Genomic DNA, 23,797 nt, shown 5'->3' with positions numbered 1-23,797 from the left:
AGCTCTCCTTATCCCCCCCCCTGCACGTAACCCCAACCCCCCCCCCCCCGCCAGGGCCCATCCAACATCCTCTCGCAATTTGCCTGCCTTCACCCGTACCCGTCGCTGTCAGCGCTGCCTGCCATTCATCTCACAGGCACCCTCGCTCCCGCTCCCCTGTGCCGCGTCCTCTGGCTTTCTCTGATGCACTTCCTGTGGAAGTACATCAGAGAAAGCCGGAGGACGCGGCAAAGGGGAGCGGGAGCGAGCCTGCCTGTGAGATGAATGGCAGGCAGTGCTGACGGCGACGGGTATGGGTGAAGATAAGAATGCTGCAAGGAGTCAGGGACTGAGGCAGCGCCGGTAGGGAAGACCGAGGCAGCATGCTGGCTGGAGGAAGGGAGACAGAGAGAGACAGGACCACTGTTGGGGTGATGGGGTAATGTAATGCTAGGTAGAGGTGAGAGAGAGAGGTGGGAAATGTTGGTGGGGGAGATGCATGGGCAGAGAGAGGGAGAAATGCTGCATGTGAAGGAGGAGGGAGCAGGGAGGGACAGATGCACAGCAAGAGAAAATGTTGAACATGGATGTGGGAGGGAGGGAGAGAGAGAGAGAGAGAGAGAGATGCTGTATGGGGATGGGAAGGATGCTATAAGGGGAAGGAAGAGGATGAAAGAGATAGATGTTGGGCCCAGGGTGCAAGGAAAGGAGATACTGAGAGTGATATGGGCAGTGGGAGAGAAGAAGGAAGGAAGAGAGGTTGTACATGGGGATGGATGAGAGGGAGGGATAGATATACACTACAGGGGAAAGAGACAAAAATTGAGATTGTGGATCCAGGGACAGAAGGGAGTGAGGAGAAATACTGGATATGGATGGAGGGGAAATTGCTGAATTTAAGGGCTGGATTGGAACACTTTGAGGGCAGATGTTTAAAGTGGAGAAAGGATAGGGACAGGGCTACAGATGGTAGACAGGACACATAAGGACACAGGAGGATGAAGGACATGGTGAGAGAAAAAATATCAAATGAAAAAAAAGACACTGCATAAAACAAAAGACACTGGGTCCAAAGTGAATAGAAAAACTAAATGATCAGACAACAAAGGTAGAAAAAAGTATTTTATTCAGAATTTATTAACTGGAATATGTCAGCTTTTGGAAATATGCATTTGTGATGTTTTGCATGTAAGTTTAAATTTTTCTAGTATTGCTGCGTGCTGAGTCTGACTTCTTGAGGTAACTTTCCAGTTCAGTATTTTGCCTTCATATCTGTTGTGTCATGTGTTTTTCATGTGTGATCAAGGTGTAGTATTCTGCTAGCGTGTAGTATTTGCAGCCCTTTTGGGGTTGTTTTTTTTGTTTCACTAGGTTGTGCACTGGTGTTTTAGAGCCCGGTGTAATTATAGTGCTGCTTTTCCACCATAAGGTTGTAGCTCGTCCTGTCCTTGGAATTAGTACTGTTATGGTTTGGTAAGGTTATGAGTGTGTTTTTGCACAAATTTGTGTATAGTGTTTTGCAGTGGAGAGATTGTGTATTGGCCTTACTGAGCTGGCACCAAATCATCAGAAAGGGTTTTAGAGCCTAAATCATGACACACTACCTCTTGAAGGATCTACATATAGTCGTTCATAAAAGGAGCTCATTGTGAACACTTTCCACCCTAAAAGGATGTTTTGTGGCTCTTCATGAGAATTGCGATATTATGATCCCTTGTTTCATATTGTTGATGGTCTGCATTTTCCGTATGGGTGGCATATTGGTTTATTAGGGTCTGCCCAGTGTTATGGTACAGTAAGGTTTATGAGTGTGTTTTTGCACAAATTTGTGCATAGTGTTTTGCAGTTGAGCAATTGTGGTTAGTACATGCTTTAAGCAACCACTTTATTCTTTGACATATGATACATATTTAATATCTAAATTTAATAAAAGGTATTAATTGTGGCTTATTTTTTTTCTGTGTTGTCAGACAATTGTAGATGTAAGCCCCGCCCCTGGCCCCACCCTAGCCCCGCCCCCTTTAGCCTCCCCAAAAAGTTGGGCCACCGACCGCCTATGTGCGGCAGCACAGCAGGGACTACCTCCAGTGGGTGCATAAGGAGCTGCGTGCTGAGGCAAGTATCACTTTAGTATCACATGACCCTCTTTACTTCTCATTCATCTCTATGGCAGCCACTAGATGCCAATAAGTATATAAGTGTTGCTATACTGGGACAGACCGAAGGTCCATCAAGCCCAACATCATGTTTCCAACAGTGGCCAATCCAAGTCATAAGCACTTGGCAAGATCCAAAAACAGTTCAATACTTCCTATACTGCCCATCCTAGAAACAAGCAGCGGATCTTCCCCAAGTCCATCTTAATAACGGCCTATGGACTTTTCCTTTAAGAAGTTATCCAAATCCCTTTTTAAACTCCACTAAGCTAACTGCTTTTACCACATTCTCTGGCAATGAATTCCAGAGTTTAATTACACATTGAGTTAAGAAATATTTTCTCTGATTTGTTTTAAATTTACTATTTTGTAGCTTCATCGCATGTCCCCTAGTCCTAGTATTTTTGAAAAGAGTAAACAGACAATTCAAGTCTACCCATTCCACTCCACTCATTATTTTGTAGACCTCTATTATATCTCCACTCAGCCATCTTTTCTCCATGCTGAGAGCCTGGCATTATAACAGCCTCATTTTTGTTTTCCATTCCATTCCTAATAATACCTAACATTCTATTTGCTTTCTTCACCGCCGTCGCACACTGAGCAGAGGGTTTCAACGTATTGTCAATGATTGACACCTAGATTCCTTTCCTGGTTGGTGACTCCTAATGTGGAACCTTGTATCACGTAGCTATAGCTCAGGTCCCTCTTTCCCACATGCATCAATGTATAACTAATAGGCAAAGGTTGGCCCCTAAACCCTATGGTTAACTCCTAAAATACAATGCCCACTTTTGAACATGTCATGATCAAATGTGCAGCTGATGGTGAGCTTGACTGTAACAAATGTCTATATTTCCCACCTTTCTAGCTTAGTCACCAGCTTCCCCACCCTGTGGATATGCTGCCACAGGACCAGCCCCCAAGTGGGAGTAGGAGAAGGATGACAGAGAAGATAAAGGGGAGGAAAACAATGGACAAGATTAAGGGGAGGAAGCAGCAGCCACCTACTGAACCTGGACCCCCTATGCCACCCCAGGAGCATCTGGACTGGCCTCAGGAGGAGTGTGCCAGCTCTCAAAAACAAAGCAATGGCCTCCTGCCTTGACTCTCCTCTTCTCCAATACAGAGAGTGGTGGCTCAACCAGTTCCAGGGACAGGTACAGCTGCACCATGCCCTGCACCTGCCTCTGGAACTCTGCCTATATTGGAGAGGATCAAGGCGAGGCTCAAGGCCATCAAGTGGTGACTAACAGGCTTATTTTCGAAAGAGAAGGACACCATCTTTCGACACAAATTGGGAGATGGGCGTCCTTCTCCTGAGGTCGCCCAAATCGGCATAATCAAAAGCCGATTTGGGGCGTCCTCAACTGCTTTCCATCGCAGGGATGACCAAGTTCACAGGGGCGTGTCAGAAGCATAACAAAGGCGGGATAGGGGCGTACCTAACACATGGGCGTCCTCGACTGATAATGAAAAAAAGAAGGGCATCCCTGACGAGCACTTGGGTGACTTTACTTGGTCCATTTTTTTGTTACGACCAAGCCTCTAAAAGGTGCCCAAACTGACCAGATGACCACCGGATGGAAATGGGGATGACCTCCCCTTACTTCTCCAGTGGTCACCAACCCCCTCCCACCATAAAAAAAACTTTTTAAATATTTTTGCCAGCCTCTATGCCAGCCTCAAATGTTATACCCAGCTCCATGACAGCAGTATTAAGGTCCCTGGAGCAGTTTTAGTGGGTGCAGTGCACTTCAGGCAGGCGGACCCAGGCCCATCCTCCCCTACCTGAGCCCTTCAAAGCCCACCAGAAACCCACTGTACCCACATGTAGGTGCCCCCCTTCACCCCTTAGGGCTATAGTAGTGGTGTACAGTTGTAGGAGAGTGGGTTTTGCGGGGGGGGGGGGCGGTTGAGGGGCTCAGCACACAAGGTAAGGGAGCTATGCACCTGGGATCAATTTCTGAAGTCCACTGCAATGCCTCCTAGGGTGCCCGGTTGGTGTCCTGGCATGTCAGGGGCACCAGTGCACTACGAATGCTGGCTTCTCCCATGACAAAATGGCTTGGATTTGGTCGTTTCTGAGATGGGCATCCTTGGTTTCCATTATCGCCAAAAATCAGGGACGACCATCTCTAAGATCAACCTAAATTTTGTGATTTGGGCATCCCCGACCGTATTATTGAAACGAAAGATGGACGCCCATCTTGTTTCGATAATTTGGGTTTCCCCGCCCCTTCGCCGGGACGTCCTCAGGAAAACTTGGGCGCCCCTTTTGATTATGCCCCTCCAAGAGTCATGGAAGTTGGTCTGGTCCACCTGGCTCATCATCTGCTAGGTTTAGACCCCTCCCATTACCTTTAAGTCTGCCACCTCTCTTGAGAGAGCTCTAGGAGCTCCTGGGGAGCCTCGCTCCCATCTTTCCTGCCCACAGTGATCCTTTGCCATTCCCTCACTCTTCTGGTTTTTATTCTTATTTATTATTTTTGTTCCTCCTTTCTGAATATGTTGGCATTTGTGTGTTTTATTTATGTATTTCTACCTTATCTGTGTTTTTAATGAAAACATTTTTATACCACAAAATTTAATTTAATAAAAATGTTTAGTTCACATTCACATTTTATGAAAAAATATTTTATTTTGAGACAAAAGTATTTATATTAATACATTGTATTCTAGTTCAAGTTTATATGGCTGCCTTGTGTTTGCTAAAGTTAGGAGATTATACATCAGGCATAGAAATTGTTTACAAATGCCATATTGGAAGCCCATACATGATGCATTCTACATATTTACAAAGGTGGAAAGAAAAGAAAAGAGCAGCAAACATGGTTAAAAGGAGAAGTGAAACAGGCTTTTAGAGCCAAAAGAATGTTCTTCAAAGAATGGAAAAAGGACCCAAATGAAGAAAATAAGAAGCAGCATATGTGCTGGCAAGTTAGATACAAAACATTGATAAAGAAGCCTAAAAGAGAATATGAAGAGAAAATTGCCACAGAGGTAGAAACTCAGAGTAACAACTTATTCAGGTATATCAGAAGCAGAAAGCCTGTGAGAGAATCTGTGCAACCATTAGGGACACTCGGAGAAGATAAGGCCATAGCGGAGAGATTAAATGAGATGGTTGTCAAGGGAAAAGATATGGAGTGACTTAAAGAAATCTTAGTGAGATTGGTAGATGTACTGAGCCAAATCAACAAGTTAAAGAGAGATAAATCACCTGGACCGGATAGTATACACCCCAGGGTACTGAAAAAAAACTCAAACTTGAAATTGATGATCTGCCATTAGTGATCTGTAACCTAACATTAAAATCTTCAATAGTACCTGAAGATTGGAGGGTGGCCAATGTAACACCAAATTTTTAAAAGGGTTCCAGAAATTAAAGACTCGTAAGTCTGACTTCAGTGCCAGGCAAAATAGTGGAAACTATTATAAAGAATAAAATTACAGAACACATAGATAAACCTAGTTTAATGGGACAGAGTCAGCATGGGTTCAGCCAAGGAAATCATGCCTCAGCAATTTGGTTCATTTTTTTGAAGGTGTGAATAAACATGTGGTAAAAGTTAAACTGGTTGATGTAGTATATCTAGATTTTCAGAAAGCTTTTGACAAAGTTTCTCATGCGAGACTCCTGAGAAAATTAAAAAGTCATGGTATAGGAGGCAATGGCCTTCTATGGATTAGAAATTTGGTATTGGACAGAAAACAGAGGGTAGAATAAATGGCCATTTTTCTCAATGGAATAGGGTAAATAGTGGAGTGCCACAGGGCTCTGTACTAGGACCAGTGCTATTTATCATATTTATAAATGATCTGGAAATTAGAATGATGAGTGACGTGATTAAATTTGCAGATGATAAAAAAAAAACTATTCAAAGTTATCAAAACACATACAAACTGTGAAAAATTGCAAGAAGATCTTAGGAAACTAGAAGACTGGGCATCAAAATGGTAGATTAAATTTAATATGAACAAATGCAAAGTGATGCACATTGGGAAGAATAATCTGAATCATAGTTACCTGATGCTGGAGTCCACCTTAGTACTCAAGATAAAGATCTAGGTGTCATTATAGACAATATGCTGAAATATTCTGTCCAGTGTGCAGAGGCAGCCAAAAAAGCTAACAGAATGCTAGGAATTATTAGGAAAGGGATGCAAAATAAGACCAAGAATATTATAATACTTCTGTATTGCTCCATAATGTGACCTCACCTTGAGTATTGCATTCAATTCTGGCTGCCATATCTAAAAAAAGATATAATAGAATTAGAAAAGGTTCCAAGAAGAGCTAACAAAATGATAATTGGGATGGAACTCCTCCCATATGAGGAAAGGTTAAAGATGTTCGGCCTCTTCACCTTGGAAAAGAGATGACTGAGGAATGATATAATTGAGGTCTAAAAAATCTTGAGTAGAGTTGAAAGGGTAAAAGTGAATCAATTTTCACTCTTTCAAAAAGTACAAAGGCCATGGGACCCTCATTGAAACTACATGGAAATGATTTTAAAACAAAAAGGAGGATTTGTTTTTTCAATGAAATATTAGTGAAGCTGTGGAACTGTTGCTGAAAAATGAGGTAACCACAGTTGGTGTATCTGGGTTTTAAAAAGGTTTGGAGACGTTCCTGGAGGAAACGTCCATACTCTGTTATTGATATGGACAAGGGAGAAGCCATTACTTGCCCCAGGATTGGCAGCATGTAATGTTGTTACTAATTGGGTTTCTTGTGACCTGGGATTGGCCACTGTTGGAAGCAGGATACTGGGCTAAATGGACCATTGGTCTGACCCAGTATAGCTATTCTTATATTATGTTTAGTAATTCATATTGTATGTTCTTTTCAGATTTAATGACTTTGCTTTCCTCTTCAGTTATAATATTTACTGAATATTTTGTTCTTAGCCTTTACATGCTTTGCTTTATACATTTCTACATTAAATCATGTTCTGTTCATCCATTCAGTTCTATTATCTCTGATTATGTAGTTCTATCTTCAGTGCTGTTCTATGGAACCATTAACTCAACTAATAATAGTGTCATCTGCTAATATTGCTATAATATATTCTAGTTACTTTTATAAATCATTCATTAATGATCTTTATGTAATAAATAGGTCATTGTGCGTATTTTAGAACTGCTTTCCTGTGCATGATCCACCACTATCAGGGGCTGACCAATTTACTGTATAGTTTGATTCATTCCTGTGGATCAGCCATTAAGCTAATTCCAATACTTTTATTCCAAGCCAAAATATACTACTGAATAGAACAATATTATTTCTTTTATATGGTGATGCATTTTAGAAAGGACATCCACAATGGATAGAGATATCCAGGACAGGTCATCTACATTTCTGCCAGTATTTTATAAAAGTTGCTGCTGACATATATTCTTTTATAAGATACTAGTAAAAAAGGCCCATTTCTGGCTGAATTGAAACGGGCGCTAGCAAGGTTTTGCGCGGAATATGTATGTTTGAGAGAGTGTCTGTGAGAGTGACTGTGTGAGAGTGAGAATGTGCAAGTGTGTGTGTGTGACAGAGAGTGGGTGTGAGTGTGTCTGTGAGAGAGTGTGTGTGTATGTGAGAATGAGTGTGTGCAAGTGCGTATGTGAGACAGTGAGTGTCCTTCCCTGTCCCCCCTGTCAGGTGTCAGGACTGGGGAGACTGTGGACAGCCATGAAGGCAGCCCCTACCAAAATAATGAAAGCAAGACCATTTGTATAATAATCACTGCATTCCAGAGAACAAAATGGAGCAAGTTCCCACATGCTATCTTTTGCTTTCTGTATTCAGTAGCTGACAGGCTTGCTAGACTTACCTAAGTGGCTGCAGCTGCAATACACTGAAAAGAAAGCAAGGAAACCTATGAGACGTAGATACGGCTGTCCGCTTGGCCTCTGACGCTCCTCCCTTCTTCTATTTGACTTCCCTCTGATAGGTCCGTCATTCGGTGTGACGCTCCTCCCTTTCCCTGTTTCAGTTCCCTTTGATAGGTCAGAGCGTTGCAGCTGTGACACTCCTCCCTTCTCTGATAGGCCAGGGCGGGGCAGAGATGTAGTGTGCTTAAAAATGGTTACAGAGCTTCGAACATACGAACTGTTGAAGCCTCAGAGTGTGCTTTAAAACGTTGAGGGTGCTTTTTATGTGCAGATGGGGCGTGGCCTACGGCCCAGGTGGGCGTGGCTGAGACTGAGGGTGAGTAGTCCGAATAGCCTAGCCTACCAGGAGGACAGGAGTTCAGGACAGATGGAGTGAGCTTCAGAACGTCTGAGGGGGGATTTTATTTATATAGATATGCAGGACTGAACATCTGTGTTACAACTACATCCAGCAAGAGGTTCCATTTTAAGAATTGTAAATTTATGTGGAGATATTACAATATAGACATTCATGTGCCAAACAATAAATCAGCTGCCAGGTGAGCAATAGAATGAAGCATACTCCCTCCCAAACCTTCCAAATCTAGTCATAAATCCAACCCCCATTCCCCTGATCCCCCTCAAGCAGATCCCTCCTTTTGTTTCCCTGATGATATAGTTCAACCCCTCCCTCAAGAGCATAACCCCCCACCCTTCATAGCTCCTTTAATAGACCAGCCCCATCCAAGTAGTAACCCATCAACAGTAGGCACCCCTATAGCATGGACCTCCATCTTTCCCCACCCCCATAGCTCAAAGATCAGCATGCAAAGACCTTAAAAATCATTTAGTATTCCATTGGCAAATCCTGGTTAGTTGGTATCAAACTAACCAATGTTGCTTGTACAATATCCTGAACAATCCCAAATATATGATGTGTGATATCACCAAATCATGCCTTTTCTCATGGGCCCCATTATGATATCATACATGGACCCCCAATGTGCCTTCTTTGATCCCCAGATGAATTCTTCTTATTGGATCCTGAGCCAAACAATTCTGAAAGGGATAGCAACGATTATTCTGCCTCAACTGCAACACCCCCCAAACCACTCTTTCCTTATCAGTTCCTACCTATCAAAATCCCTATCCACTAATCCCAATCCCAATTCTGAGTTGGTGAGTGGTTCAGAAAAAAATCCTAACCACCCAGGATCCTCAAAAAATATACTAAGCCCACCAAAATTCATGAACTCAGGCTGCTCCTTCCTCTGATGTGCTTGTTGCATTATATTCTATGGGCACCAATCACTCACTTGTCTCCTGCTCATTCAGTATAACTGTGTTTATCCTATCTTTTTACGTTATTTTGCTCCTAAGCAAATTGGAGAAGAAATGGGTCAGCTCAGTCATATTATGACACTTCCCTAAAGATTTCCAAGGGATACCTACTTTATAGCTATTTTTGAAGATGTTTATTTGGGGCTAGATGCACTAATCAATCGTTAGAGCCCTTCCCTTACCGATTCCCTTAGCGAATCGGTAAGGAATGGGCATGCATCAAGGAATAGGAATGCAAATGAGCTGCTAGTTGTAGCTCACTTGCATTCTCTATTCCATCGTTAAACAGTTGGCCAATCGGCTGGTCGTGCATGCACAGAGTAGCCAAGCGTTATGCTGGCTGCTCTGTGCATGCCAAATACGCCTCCCTGTGCCGCCCGAAGACACCGCGCTGCTCACCTTTCTCCGATGTGGCTCGAACCAGCAGAGGTGCAGTTGAGGACGCCCATTCAAAAAAACGCCCATTTTGGCCATCTTTCCCCCTTGCAATAATGAAAGCGTCTTTTCTGGCAGTGCTTTACTCAGCTCAGATACCAGGAAATCTGTGAGCCAATCACAACGTGTTTAGCTCAGCTAAATGCGCTGTGATTGGCTCAGAGACTTCCTGGTCTCTCAGCTGTGAAGCACTGCCAAAAAAGACGTTTTTATTATTAAAAGTGGGGGAATGACTGCCAGAATGGCTGGCTATCGAAAAAAAAAACATCCATTTTGGCCGTCATTCCCCCCTTGCAATAATAAAAATGTTTTTTTCGGCAGTGCTTCACAGCTGAGAGATCAGGAAGTCTCTGAGCCAATCACAGCGCGTTTAGTGCTAAATGCGTTGTGATTGGCTCAGAGAGTTCGTGGTATCTGAGCTGAGTGAAGCACTGCCAGAAAAGATGTTTTTATTATTCTGGGGTTGAATGATGTCCAGAAAAGAACCTGCAGCATCGGAGCCTGTTTGATTTTTTTTTTAATATAGTGAAGAACGTCCATAAAGGACGCTCCTGATGAGCACTTGGCCATTTTTGTCCCCCCCCCCCCCCCCGATTTTTTTAAAAAACATTTTAATAATTTTTCCAATCCCACACAGCCCCAACGAGAGGTACAGACCTCGCATTAGATTTTCCAGGGTTTTCCAGCGTTAAGGCAATCGGAAAAGGTTAGTGCATCTTATTACAATGGGGTTTCTACACAATTTGCTAAGCCTCCCCCAGCCGAACGATCGGAGGCAGAGCCTGATGACATCACTACTTTTACGCGGCACGCCCCCCTGCGACGATGCTTAAACACGCGACCCAGTTCCGCCCGCCCGGGGGACTCACCGACGATGCGATCAGCTGATCATCGCAGTAGTTTTGCCCGCTCGGGCTCTCACTGGCGCGCTGCGGTCCTGTGCCTCGCCCCCTCGCCCTCAGGCAGCCAGTCAGTCAGCCTCCTCGCTGCTCGCTCCCGGAACGCGCGGGAGGGGCGCCTCAGGTAGCAAAGGCACTGCAGGCTCAAGGCTGGCCTGGCTGGTAAGAAGAACAAGAAGAGAGGATTGTTCCCGCGGATCCCTCCCACTTCCTGCCAGAAAAAAATTGGCACATAGGCACAGGCTGGATTTCAGGAGAGAAGAGACAGAGGTAGGTGCTGAGTTGACTGACTCTGGGTTTTAAAACAACAAGTCAAAATAAAAATAAATGCTTTGTTTCATGCAATGATGCATGTCTCTTTTAGTTTAGATCTTCCTGGATCTCACCTTCATAGGCGCCCACTGGATCCACTGTATTTTTGCCCATCTCTTTTGTTTAAACATAACTAAATGGGCTATAAGCCCCAAATGCTATTTCCTATATTGTTTGTGATGATGACTTGACTTAGACTGTAATGTGTGATCTCCCCCCCTCGGTGAGCACCCTCCCCCCTCCGGAGCGCGTACTTACATAGGGAGGTGGCGGAGTGGCAAGGGGCGGGCCGATCCGCCCTGAGTGCATGTCGCTGGGAGCTGCGTCGGCTCCGCTGGTTCCCTGCTCTCTCTGCCCTGGAACAGGAAGTAACCTGTTCCGGGGCAGAGGGAGCAGGGAACCAGCGGAGCCGACACCCCCCCAGCGGACCGCCCCACCGCCCCCCCTTCCTACGCCACTGTTGTCCATTATTAACCCTCAGGACATTTCAAGTCCATTTTTTATATTAATTTTGGCCATTTAATAGTGTGGAGTTTTTTTGGGGGGGGCTAGATGATGTTGTACCGGGCCTACTACGCCTTATATAGTCCGATCATCTTGGGCTGGCTGGGTGGTATTACTGAACCCCCCCCCCCCTTTTTTCTCCACTCTATATGCTGAAAGAAGATTCACATTTAACTGTGGGTGATTATGATAACTTGTTCCTGTATCCTGTTTTATACACAAGTAGTGTGAGACTGTGGCTTTGGAGTTTCAAATTAATTACTTGCAAGCTTGAGTGCATCATAAAGATGACTTATACTGTGCCAAAATTGAAATTTGAAAACTCTTATCTCTATCTGGTTGTTAATAAAAGGAGCTCATTGTGAATACTATCCACCCTAAAAGGATGTTTTGTGGCTGTACATGAGAATTGTGATATGATCCCTTGTTTCATATTGTTGACGGTCTGTGATGTTGTCCATTTGGGTGGTATATTGGTGTATTAGGGTCTGCCCAGTGTAATATTTATGGAGGTTCTGAGTATGCTTTTGCACAAGTTTGTGCATAGTGTGTAGTGTTTTTACAGTTGGGATTGTTGGCCTTATTGAGGTGACAAACATCAACACTTTAATTTAATTTTAGTTTGTCATAGCACCAGTCTAGTCGCCGGATGTTACTTCACTAATGTGACCATTTCATTTTGGGATTTTCCATTGATAGAAATAGCAGTGTTGAATAATTGATAACATTTTTGAATAGTATACACATTGGTTAGTATATGCTTTGACTTTGAGAAACCACTTTTTTTGACATATGATACATATGTAATATCTATACTGGATGGACTGTACAGGTCTTTCTCTGCCATCATCTACTATGGTACTATGTTATGTTACATTTAATAAAAGGTGTTAATTGTAACTTTTATTTTTACTTATTTTTTTCTGTGTGTTGTCAGACAATTATGGATGTAAGCCCCACCCCTAACCCACCCAATCCCGCCCAGAACCCACCCACAGTTCCGCCCCTAACCCCGCCCCCACCCCCTTTAGCCTCCCCAAACAGTTGGGCCACCGACCGCCTATGGTTGTGCCTTATATTAATAATGAAGGACATGGAATGCAAGAACCAGAATTCTAATCTTCAAACCACTTCAAACTACTTTCTTGGTATCTCCACAAATTTGCACCCTGGGTTGTGTGTTAGATTCCACATTGATATTTAAACCTCAGGTATCAGCAGTGATGAAAGCTCTGTGAAGAATTAGAATATTGAAGAATGTCTTAACCACATCAGATCTTAGGGTTCTGTTGCTCTCATTGGCGATTTCTAAATTAGATTACTGCAATTCATTTTATAATGGGTTGCTTCAAATGCTATTTCATCAACTTCAACTCCTTCAAAATATTACTGAAAAGTTATCTGGGGCAAGGAAATTCAGCCATTTATCTCAACACCAACTGCCGGTTCTATATTGGTTTGAAGATTAGGATTCTGGTTCTTGCATTCCATGTCCTTTATTCTAGTCAACCAGCTCACTTAGAAAATTGCTTAACCCCTATTGTCCATCTTGTAATCTAAAATCTTCTCAAGCTTCATTATTTACTGTTCCATCTTCAACTCAGACTTGAAGGGAAAGTACCTGGCATTTTTGCTTTTGCATTTTTGGCACCAGCTATTTGAAATTCACTTCTGCTTCATTTACATCAGTGAACGTCACTGCTACATTTTAAAAGCAGCTTATAAACCTGGTTTTATGAGAGAGTGTTTACATTAAAATTGTTCAGGGATGGTATGGGTATCCTGAAGAGAGCTGAGAAAGAAATATGTTTTTTTCTGTTTTTATTTTTGTACTGAATGATTGTTGATTGTTTTTATAATATTGTAAAGTGCTTTGATGGTCTATTCTGCCGGAAGAGTGGCCAAACCGAGAGCCCCAGTACACCCATGCACACACATCATAAATGTCTGAACCCTATTCATTCCCCTCAAACACTGATAGAGCAAAATATGTGGTCACTTGCATACCAACATACCTAATAGGGATATTTGATTTACTCATTTGAAATATCGCATTTACATCCTTAGGCACCTGGTTCACAATACAACAATTATAATTCTGAAACATATGAAAAAACAAATTTCCAGTAATGCAGAAGATAACCCAAACTCATCATTTACAATACAGAAGATAACCTGATCTTATTATTTACAATTGCCCAAAACAATCTACATAAAGCCAGATTTTCAAGGCCTTATAGAACTGTAAGTAATTCTCCATACTCCTAATGTCTTCCGGCAACTGATTACACAGGAAAAAGTCAAAATAACAAAAGGCTGTTTCATGGTTGTGATTAACTTAATCGTAGATAGAGGAGGGAGATCCAATATAGTTCACTGTGAATATCACAATTGCCTTGATGGAACAAATCTGTTAACCACGGCAGAAAGGTGACCAGGAAATCTCAATCGAAAAACTTTAAATACCAAGCCTAAAAATTTACAACTCATCCTTGCTGACACTGGTAAACCAATGCAACTTAGCCAAAACAGGTGTTATATAATCAAATTCCATTTTGTCCATAATCAAACAGACTACTGTATTTTGTACCAATTGTAATCGTTTTGGGTTCAGTTCATTTATGGATCAACCACCTATTCAGTTTATTGTTGATACAGAATGATTTATTTCATTCATTTTCATTAAAGTCAATGGGGGCTTGTTAATATGTATTATAACAGTTCAAATTTTCATCCATTTTCAATGAAATGTGCTTGGAGCTATAGTGGAGGAATAGCCTAGTGATTAAAGCAATGTTGGTGGGTTAAGCTCTAGGTTTTATTTTCTTTAATCTATTGTACAATTTTTAAAATATTTTTAATTTAATTTCACATTTATAGCCCACTTTATTATTGCAGCTCAAGGCAGGGTGCAATAAGATCATTAAAAAGGGTTTCAATAAAATATAATTGACAAGGGATTATCCTTGCCATTACAAGACAAAAACAAATCAATAATTCCCATTTATAGTAGAGTAAATAAAAAACCAACATTCTCTGAGTAAGCAGAAGTTATAATCAGATCAGTATAACAATATATGGCCATATTACATTATAAAAATAAATGTTTCTTAAAAATAACCATGTCTTTAAACCTTGATGAAATTTCTCATATGTGAGCATAGCTGTAAAGGTAAAGAATTCCATAATTGTGGCCTTATATCATCATCATTTCTTTTTCTTCCAAATGATTGGTTCAAGGACTTGTTTTACAAAGCTGTGCTGCTGATTAGCGGTGCTCTAAATGGGAACAGAATGGGCTTCTTCACATTCAGCACACTGCTAATCGGCAGCACAGCTTTGTAAATGGAACCCTAAGGCACTCTTTTACAAAGCCATTGTGAAAGTGGCCTGCGGTAGTGTAGGCATGTCTTTTAGGCATAGGCTGGGTCATTTTTTATCACGACTGGGGATATCACCATATCACCCCTCTCCTCAAGTCACTTCACTGGCTTCTGATCAGATACCGCATACAGTTCAAGCTTCTCCTACTAACCTACAAATGCACTCGATCTGCAGCCCCTCCTTATCTCTCTACCCTCATCTCCCCTTACGTACCTGCCCGTAACCTCCGCTCTCAAGACAAATCCCTCCCTTCTCCACCACCGCCAACTCTAGGCTCCGCCCTTTCTGCCTCGCCTCACCCCATGCTTGGAACAAACTCCCTGAGCCCATAGGCCAGGCCCCCTCACTACCCATCTTCAAATCATTGCTCAAAGCCCACCTCTTCAATGTCGCTTTCAGCACCTAATCACAACACCTCTACTCAGGAAATCTAGACTACCCCAACTTGACATTTCGTCGTTTAGATTGTAAGCTCATCTGAGCAGGGACCGTCCTTAGCTATTAATTTGTACAGCGCTGCGTAACCCTAGTAGCGCTCTAGAAATGTTAATTAGTAGTAGTAGTAGTAGTAGTATTTTAATGGGCAGGGAAATTGGTCTGCGTTAATATTAAAACTAGCGTGTGTCCATTTACGGCCTGAGCCCTTACCACCACCCATTGACTTAGTGCTAAGGGCTGACACACTACCTAGCTGGTAACCATGTACCTCACGCCAACGTGGGCCCACTGCTGGTTACCTCCAAGAATGCCCCCAAGCATTATTTTCTACCGTGGGATTTGGCACATGCCAAAATTGAAATTACCACTGGGTGCACAGGCTACTCTGGCAGTAGTGCTGATTAGGCGCACGTTACCCGTGCGTTAGCCCTCCACTACCTTTGTCAAGGGGCCCCAAGGTTTCTTAGAGTATAAACTTCATTTAGGACCATACCAAGACTCTCAAGATGCCATATAAGTTACTGCTAATGCATGAGTGATCTTAAAAAAAAAGCAATAAGGACTCGTTTTACAAAGCTTTGGTAAGCACTAGCGTGTGATTAGCACTGCTGAAAAGGGCTTACTGCAGGATGCACTGAGGTGCCATGTAGTAATTTAGCAATCTGCACACACAAACCACATGCTAAACTATAACTTTATTTTACCACACAGGGGGCACATCAGGGGCTACTGAGGGGGCTTTTCTGTACTAATCAGTTACAAAGGCATGCTAGCATTTTTAGCATGTGCTAAAACTAAGCATGAACTAAGCAATAGAGATGCCCATATATTCCTTTGGGCATCTCTAATGTTTAGCGCATGCTAGTGATTAGTGCATGCTAAAAATGCTAGCCTTTGTAAAAAAAACCCTTAATGCAGCTACATTACCTTACGTTAATTGATTGAGGCATGAGCCAGGGCCACCGAGAGGGGGGCAGGGGGGACAAAATTCCCTGGGCCCGGGCCTCCAAGGTGGTGGGTGGAGGGGGGCGAGTGGGTGGAGGGGGGTGAGTGGGTGGAGGGGGATGAGTGGAGGGGGGGCTGCCCCGGGCCCGGCCCAGTCTCTCGGCGGCCCTGGCATGAGCTCTTACCACCTACAAAATAGGTGTCTGTAAGGGCTTACACACTAATTTTTAAATGGCCACCTCTAATGGCAATGTGGCACGTGGCTATTAATTCAGAAAATGGAAAATCAGAGGAAACAATAGGTATAATGTAGCCTGCCAATTGAATGGGAACAATGGGTGCAGGGGACTCTTTTTTCTGAGAGATAAATTTTGCTCCTGATTTCTCCAGATTTAATTTCAAATAGTGAAGTTTTATCCAGTCTGCTTTCTTTCAAGTTTGTCAGTAAAGGCAGATATTGCATGTGGACATTCACAGTTAAGGATACTAAGGATCTGATTATCATCTGCATATAAAAGAACAAAAACAGAAAAGAACCCTTTTGCAAACAACAAACACACACACACGCAAAATAAGAGGAGCAACCACTGACGTTCCAACTCAGGGATATTCATTAATAATCCAAAACCACAATGTAAACACCATAAATATGACTCGACATAGTCATGTGTTTTGGCGCTGGAGGCACCTGTCTCAGGAGTCTAATATTTTAAGGATGGATCAATATGCCAACTTGAATAGTTGTCAAGAGTACAGCAATGTATGAAAATATCCCCATGAAGAACAAGTATTGCTATCAGCTGACACAAAAGGCGCTAAATAGAACACTCTTTGTGACAAAAGTCAGAAAAGTGAACTTCTAAACGCAGTTCATATAGGCGTCGTCATTTTTAAGGTATTTATATTCTGTGTTGGTTTACTAATAAATCCCTGAGTTGGATCATCAGTGGTTGTCCCCTTTTTATTCTGTTTTATTTTTTGTATCATCTGCATATACCATTATCCAGTTAGTACACGCAAAGTATAATGTGGTAGCTGGTTAACACTTTCACAGCCACACTCTGTCTATGACATGCATCCTCCCAAAATATTTTAAAGAAATCAGTAGCACATAGATTAGCACATGTAAACAGGCAAGATACAATAAAATTATTTTGAGAGGAGGCATGTCATAGATGAACAGTAAGCGGGAAAGTATTAACCATCTAATGTGTTTTTAAATACTTTTTCTCTGTGCTATTTGGGGTTGTTGTCTTTACGCTGCTCTTTATTTGTTGGTCATTATTATTTCCAACACTGTCTTTGGTAAATCCGCTTATGTACTGTGAAATTTTCTGTTCAGTGAGTAAATGCATATAGCAGCGTGAGCAAGGATGCGGGTGCAGACACAACCCCTCAGAGGGATGGAGGCAAACAAAACACTTAATTTGTATCCAAAGAATATCAATGCCTGTTCCCTTCAGAAGTGCCAGCAACAAATCCGAATAAATAAATAACTTTGGAATAAAAGTGTCTTGGAATACAGCTACAACCTTCCTGCAGCCCTGCCCCTGACAAGGTTCCACAGTCTCAGTGTGCACTAGTCTTTTGTTTTCAAGGTTAGCCAAAATCAGGCTTGGCTCTGACATGGCCTCCTTGGAATAAGATTTCACATGGTTCTAAGGCAAAACTTGGCATACTTGCATTAAGCTTCTGCTGCTTGCACATCTGTGGTGAAAGCATATGCTGAAGGGCTACTCTTGTTTTCCTTGGGCCTCCTTGCTGTGCTTGCTCAGAGTATTATCTGGCTGACTGAGCCACACTCTCCCTGCTCTGCCTTGACTGAGCTATGTCCTTTCTGTTCTGAACTGCAGGATTTAATGTGGCTCTGTGAGGGAGTATTGTTAAGGGAAACCAGTAACTTCCTGTACACTCCGTGACAATGCCCACTGGTTAAAAAAAAATCATATCAAGCATCCCACAGCAGCTCATTTTTTTCTATGCTAAATATTATAGTTATGCGAGAAGCATTACATTATAAATACACACTGCTCTATTATTTTAATTATTGGCTGAAACAGCAGTGGGGCTCTTTTTAAAAATAAAAATATACTAAATGTAGTCATGGGCAGTTAAGTCAAGTAAAACTTGGTGTAAAACCCAATGCCTAAATTAGGCATGGACCAGGTGTATTTTATAACAATGCACATAGATTTTAGAAATGCCCACAAAACGCCCATTCTACACCCATGGTCATGCCCCCTTTTCAACTATGTGACTTAGAATTTACATGCAGCATGTTATAGAATATGTTTAGACAGTTCTGCATGCTAATTCTAAATAATGCCAATTAGTCTCAATAATTGCTTGTTAATTGGCAATTATCAGCACTGATTGGCTTGTTAACAAATTAGCACTGGGGTTTTCTAAGCCACTAGCATGGCTGGCTGTGCGCTAGTACCAACAAAGCCCATTCACATTGAACAGGCTGTGTCGGTAAAGTTTCTCTGAAGGCATTAGCACAGCTTAGTAAACAGACCCCTAAGTTGCACACTCAAATACAGAATATGACTGTATTTGGAGTGGAGGAGTAGCCTAGTAGTTAGTGCAGTGGACTTTGATCTTGGGAAACTGAGTTTGATTCCCACTGCAGCTCCTTGTGACTCTGGGCAAGTCACTTAACCCTCCATTGCCCCTGGTACAAAATAAGTACCTGAATGTATGTAAACCATTTTGAATGTAGCTGTAAAAACCTCAGAAAGGCAGTATATCAAGTCCCATTTCCCTTCCCCTTCCCTTTGCACATGCAGCCTAAGTCATGCTATATAGAATCCTGGAGTTTGTATGTGTAATTGCACAGAAAAGCACCACTTATGCACCATTCTATAAAGTAGTATGTAAGTACTATAGCGCACTACTGTAAGGGAGTGTACATGTGGGAGAAGCATGTATACATAAGGGCATGTCTCCAACTTATGTGCACAACCGATAAGATATTATAAGTTATGCACATAGCATGGCACAATTAGGCACACCAAGTCATACCTGCCACTGACTTGGTGTAAATGGTTGGGCCTAAATTTAGGCATGCCAATTTGAGTTTATGCTAGTTCTCAATAATATAATTGGGGTACTTACATGCAGTCATAGAAAAGGTGCTTCCTGCATATTACTGGAGCACCTAAATGAAGGTACCCTGGTATAGAATTGCCCCCTTTGGGGCGTTTATCAACTACCATTACTCTTATTTTGTACTAGCAGAATTTGTGACTTCACGTTCTCACTGTGCAACTTTTGTCCTATATTTCGTCAGGAATAAGATTACTAGTTATTCAATTTTAGATGCTACAGACTTGCTTGGACTCCTGATGTAGGCAGCAATGCTGAAACATGGCCCGTGCTGAGTAATGCATAAAAATTGAATAGTATCGGTTCAAATACAGACCTTTTTTAGGACCTTAGCATACACATTCTTTTTGGGGTTTTTTAATCACTACTGTTTGGTGTTCCTGCTTTTTCCTAACTCACAAAAGACATACATAGAATGATAAAATAAAGAGATGTCAGATAGAATAATACACACTTCCTATGGCAGAACTACTTAATAGCTCAGAGCGTTCACAGACTCATCCTGTTTCCAACAGTGACCAATCCAGGTCACAAGTACCTGACAAGATCCCACAACAGTAAAACAGATTTTATGCTGCTTATCCCAGAAATAAGCAGTGGATTTTCCCAAGTCTATCTTAATAGTGACTTATGGACTTTTCTTTTAGGAAATTATCCAAACCTTTTTTAAATCCTGATAAGCTACTTTTACTACTACTACTACTACTACTTATCATTTCTATAGCACTACTAGACATACGCAGTGCTTTTACCACATTCTCTGGCAATGAATTCCAGAGCTTAATTATACATTGCATGAAGAAATATTTTCTCTAGTTTGTTTTAAATTTACTGCTTACTAGCTTCATTGAGTGCCCCTTAGTCTTAGAGCCCCATTTACAAAGGCATGCTAGCATTTTTAGCATGCGCTAAAAATTAGCGTGTATTAACGATGGAATATTGGGAGCCAATGTGCTGCTTTTAGAAGCGGTGTAACATGATCAAATCTACAGTGGCCTGTAATTAGTTTAATAGGTGTATTATGGACTAATTGCAAGTGATGTAGATCCTCAACATGAAGGCCTTTATACAAAGCATCATAGTAATCGAGCTGATTGATTACTGTGGGAATGTATGAGGATGTTAATTGCTGATGGATGAAGTAGAGTTTTAATGGAATAGATCACATGAAGCTCTAAAAATGAGCACTGAACCATGGTGGATTTGTGGGAAGAATGAGAGTGAACAGCCCAGAAGGACCCCCAATATCTTTACAGTTTGGACTAAAGGGACCAAAGTAGAACAGAGTTGAATGGGTGCTGCTAACATTAGACCTGGGTGATTGGTGAAAAGAATAATTTTTGATTTGTTGGGATTTAACACGTTTGTTTACAGTGAGTCACTACATTACTTTGAGCAAGCTGGTGTTGATGGAATGTACTTGTGTGGGATCTGAAGGATCCAGTGTACAAAAATTTGGATATCATCAGCATAGACATAAGGAGTGAAGTCCAAAGACTGTAGAAGTGTCAAGAGAGATGCAAGCAGCGAGGCTATATACTCAATGGAGGAGTTTATGGCAGTGAGGAGAGTTGGAGCATGCTAAGGATTTCCTCCTGAAGGTTCCATCTGATTTGGGAGAGCTAGCGCTTTAGATTGACATCATCATAAGGAGTCCCAGAACATCTTAAACGACAGCAGCACTTGTGGCATATTTGGAGGCTGTGTACTCACTAGAGGAGTTTGTGGCATTGAGGAGAGCTGGAGTGAGCTAGGGATTTCCTCCTGAAGGTTCCAGCTGATTCAGGAGAGGTAGCACTTTGGATTGACATCATCATAAGGAGCCCTGGAACATCTTAAACACCAGCAGCACTTGTGGCATGTGACCACAGGGTGTGACCAAAGGGGAATATGTTAAGGGGCACACTAGGCCCTTTGGAAGCCCCTTGGAGCCCAAAGGAGTAGGAAGATCTTTGGTGATGATGGGAAAGAAACAGAAAGCACAGTCCAAGAGTTCTGTAACTGTGAGTAAACCTTGAGAGGCTGATGAACAAACGTGTGGTAATTGCTGTCACTGACCAAAAGGCTATTCTAGGAACCTGCTTGATGACAGTCTGGAGCAACTGCCTCTCCATTAGTTCACTGGAAAGGACCCCCCACCCTATGCCTATACCATCTTTAATTAAGTCTCCTCAAGACTCAGTTCCTGTTGAGATTGAAGGAGTGCATGGTAGAGTGACTGGGCCTACTGTGGACTCTTTGGTGGCTGCTAAACCTTGTTTCCCCTGTTACCCTTGTGGATGTTAGTATCCCAGGTTAGTCAAGATATTATTTTTCAAGATATTTGGACAGTAGTATCTAGAACAGAATTCATGATTAAGTCTCAAGTGCACCAGTTTGTACCTTCACCCAGGAATCTGTGGAGAAATTGGAAGAGATTGATAAACATTTTCCATAATGGACAAGAGGTTCCAAGGTTTGGAACCTCAAATTGCTACTCTTCAGGAAGCTGGGGTCTCAGCGAATAAAGATAGCCTTTCTGTCCATTTTGGATTGGAGAGGCTTGAGAATTTGCAGAGATCCAGGAACCTGAAATTTTTGAATTTTCCCTAGACTAGATTATTATCTGTAGAAAATGTTGTTGAAACAATATTTTATGGAGGTTTTGAAGTTTTCTCAGATATATGAAAATGTTATTTCACAATGTTGTTATATTCCTCAACGTTCTTGAGTGATAAATGTGGTAGAGGGTGGCTTAGATTCTCTGGTGGAGTCAACTTTGGATTTGACTAATTTCTTTGAAAGTTCTAATGATGTGATATATACTCGAGCCACCCTACTTGTCACATTTGCTTCTGAGAAGTATACGCTATTATTCTTAAAAACATAGTTTTGGAATAAAGATTTATTATTTTGTGGTCAAAGGATTCAAATCTCCCTTCACAAGAAGAAAGCAGTTTCTTGATTTAAAATCAGGAGTGTTAGCTATGGGGCTACCTGTTCTTAAGATACCTGTAAGAGTTTAGTCAGCTGGCAAGAGAAGAATTATGTCTATGGCTGTATGCAATTGGAGAATTTTCTGGGACGTAGGAAGTAGTTATTTTTGATTTATTATCTTATTAGGCAGATTTGGGATGTATCCTTTCATTTTTGATATACTCCTTAGATAGTTTAGGGAATCTAGTTTTATCTAGTAGTTTCCTAATAGTTTCCTATTTTCTTTTTTTATTATTATTTGTAGTACACATGCTTCTCTTGACGTGGGCTAATACACATTTTTGCTTGGTTGTAAGAGATTTGATTATATCTATGTAAATGAGTGAATTTTCTTTACTTTTTGTTTGTAAAGTTCAAATTAAAAAAAAAAAAAAAGAAAGGTGCAAAGAAAAGATTAAAAAGGGTTGGTGCCAGAACTGAACCTTGGGGGACTTTAGATTGAAGAGAGAAGGATTTTGACGTAGCTGTAGTAGTTCACACTGTATAGGAGTGGTCAGATAAGTAGGAAGTAAACCACTGGAGAGCTGCATTTCTTAATCCAAGTTGATAAAGCCTGTCAAGGAGAATAGTGTGGTCAATCAGATGAAATGCTGCTGTTAGATCAAGGGAAAGTAAAAGAACTGAACAGGATTGCTGGAGATGATAATGGACAAATGTAAAGAGATATAGGAGAGATGTTGTGGGAGTGAAAATCTGTCTGATTTGGGTGAAGGGTTGAAGCATTGTTTAGGAAGTTAAGAAGCTGGAAATGGGCAATGTATTCTGCAATTTTGACTAGAAATGGGAAGTCTGAAATTAGACAATAATTAGTACAATCCAAAGTTGATTGTGTGTGATTCTTAAGGTTTGGCTGTATCATAACTTGCTTCCAAGAAGGCAGAAGATAGTCATTATCTAAGCTTAAGGGGATAATGGTTTGGATGAAGAGTTACTCGCTTTAACATCCTCCTTCAATCTCCAACTATGCTCCACCTCCCCCACTCATCAAAATGGTCACTGTCTTGATCTCATCTTCTCCTCCAACTGTTCACCCTCTAATTTCCTTACCTCTGATCTTCCCCTCTCTGATCACCATCTTATAACTTTCACACTTAAATCTCCTCCCTCCCAGTCCCGTCCTATCTTATCTAATTTATCTAGGAATCTTCACGATATTGACCCTTCATCTCTATCCTCCCATGTTTCAAACCTCCTCTCTACTGTGGCACAATCCACATCTGTCAACGAGGCTGTTTCTTCTTACAACAATACTCTATCCTCTGCCTTAGACACACTTACACCTTTGATGACCCGCCCTATAAGGCGTACAAAACCCCAACCTTGGCTGACTTCTAATATCCGTTACCTACGTTCCTGTACCCGCTCCGCCGAACGCCTCTGGTGGAAATCTCGGGCCCTTGCTGATTTCTTACACTTTAAGTTCATGCTGACCTCCTTCCAATCTGCTCT

Source organism: Microcaecilia unicolor, chromosome 1, assembly GCF_901765095.1.
Source record: "Microcaecilia unicolor chromosome 1, aMicUni1.1, whole genome shotgun sequence".
NCBI classification, from domain to species: Eukaryota; Metazoa; Chordata; class Amphibia; order Gymnophiona; family Siphonopidae; genus Microcaecilia; species Microcaecilia unicolor.
The sequence above is the reverse complement of the archived record's forward strand: the minus strand, read 5'-3'. Positions refer to the sequence as shown.